Source organism: Otolemur garnettii, unplaced genomic scaffold, assembly GCF_000181295.1.
Source record: "Otolemur garnettii isolate 467f Iridium unplaced genomic scaffold, OtoGar3 scaffold00013, whole genome shotgun sequence".
NCBI lineage: Eukaryota > Metazoa > Chordata > Mammalia > Primates > Galagidae > Otolemur > Otolemur garnettii.
Window position 1 is genome coordinate 3,393,483 of NW_003852408.1, and position 2,177 is coordinate 3,395,659.

The following is a 2,177-nucleotide window of genomic DNA, read 5'->3' on the forward strand; positions in this document are numbered from 1 at the left end:
ATGGGAAAATGACAAATATGGCCATAAAGACTGCCGTTCCTAATGCCATCTGGGGGGTGAATGATGGGTCCTAGAGATGGTAATCCCATCAGTACAGACATCAGACTTCCATATCCTTCTAAGAGGTGCACTGAAAATTCCCCTTCCTAGCATGATCTCAATGCATTATGATAAAAGATCCCCCTTCCTACCAGTTTACTAGGGGGCAGGTTTGCTCCATGCTGAAAAAAATCTTGTGCTCGCTTTGGCAACACATATACTAAAATTGGAACAATATAGAGAAGATTAGCATGGCCCCTGCGCAAGGATGACACGCAAATTCGTGAAGCGTTCCATATTTTTTGGCCTGGAACAACAACAAAAAAAATCTTGCATCTTCTATGCTGACATTTTAAGCTGATCCAGGTCTGTCTGTCTTCATCATCTAATCATGGCTCTGGGCTGCTCTGTCAGCCGGGAAGGGGAGTGGGTAAGAGTCATTTATTTATTTCGAGTTGACAGTTTCAACAACTAGTAGTTTGGTTGCCATAATAACTAAGACCCTTATTCCTGGAACCCCTACTCTCCTGATTTTTATGTGATTTTTCCCCATGACAGCAGCAGAGTTTGGGTTATCCTGCTTAGCTCAGCTGGTCTCTGTCTTCCTAGACCCTCTGAGATGTAGGCTCCAGCCTTACCCACTGCCCAGCTTTCGCCTGCCTCCTTAGATGTTAAAAACTCTTAATAAACTCAGTGTCTGACACAAAACACCCCTTTGCACAATGCCACTTGCCTCTCCCCAGGGACCCATTCTAGGCCGCACCTAGGCCTTTTCTCTCACCCTGGTCCAGCAGGGGGTCCACTCCTTCCCTCCCCTGCCAGCCAGGGTCTCTGACAGCCACATCACTGCAGGACTGTCCCCATCTGAGTCATGATGGAGATTTGAAATGACTCTAAAAACGGTTCCCCGAAGCTGGGTACAGCCAATGATACAAAAATAGAGCAAATAAAAGCTTTCTTGTCAGGAGTGATTGGAGAAATTATATGTAAAAATATTTTCCCACTACCAGAAATTTCCTAGGAATGTTCATTCTTAGGAACTGGGAGACATTGTCTCCAGGCTCAGTGTGGCTGCCCTCAGGACAGGTAGACTTCACTGGCAATCAGCATCTGGGCAAGTACGTTTCTCAGATGCTTTCTAAGCTCCAGCAGAGCCAGGCCTTCAAAGTAAGTCTGCAGGCAGTTATGGGAGTCTGCCCCTGACCACCTGGTCAGTCCTGGGAGTGCCTCGGACTCTCCTCTTCCTCCCCCTGAGCCCTGAGGACCCTGGTTGCCTTCTAAAGCTGCTCCCATCCTATCCCATGTAATTCTTCTCTTGAAATTGGGTATATAGGCTAGAGCAGAGGTCCCCAACATTTTTGGCATAACTGACCAAGTTCATGAAAGACAATTTTTCCATGGACAGAAGATAGTTTCTGGATGATTCAAGCACATCACATTTATTGTATACTTTATTTGTATTATCATTACATTGTACTATATAATGAAATAATTATACAACTCACTATAATGCAGAATCAGTGGGAGCCCTGACCTTGTTTTCCTGCAAGTAGACAATTCCAGCCTTATCATCACTGTCTCAGATCATCAGGCATTAGATTCTCATAAGGAAAATGCCACCTCAATACCTCACGTGCGCAGTTTGCAGTAGGATTCACTCTCCTGTGAGAATCTAATGCCACCTCCGATCTGACAGGAGGTGGAGCCCAGGTGGTGATGTGAGCGATGGGGTGTGGCTGTAAATACACACAAAGCTTTGCCCGCTTGCCCCGCTGTTCACCCGCTGCTGTGCAGCCCAGTGCCCAACAGGCCATGGACCAGTACCCAACTATAGACTGGAGGCTGAGGGCTGAAGGGCTGCAGGACTCCCAACTCTCCCTTTTGTCTTTGTGCCTCAACAAAGAAAAGCACATTCATTTTAACAGTCCTACCGCTGTGCAGTGACACACAAGATAATGAAATCCAAGAAGCCATTGCCTTGCTCACTTCACCTCTGTCCTCACATGGGCCATTGAAAAAAAGGAGGGACAGCTTGTGAAGTCCTTCCCAGCACAAGACTCTTTTAGGAAGCATGTCACCAGGCAACCCCATTGGAGAAGACAAGTGGACACTGGGGACGCCTTTCCCTTTCAGCCTCC

General features: G+C 46.9%; 1 non-coding gene across 1 annotated transcript; it reads left to right on the forward strand.

Annotated features, from left to right (window-relative positions):
• Positions 1-235: 235 nt before the first annotated feature.
• LOC111723633 lies at positions 236-342 on the forward strand. The gene has a single exon (XR_002772133.1). It is a non-coding gene; the product is annotated as a U6 spliceosomal RNA (small nuclear RNA).
• The last annotated feature ends 1,835 nt before the right edge of the window (positions 343-2,177 follow it).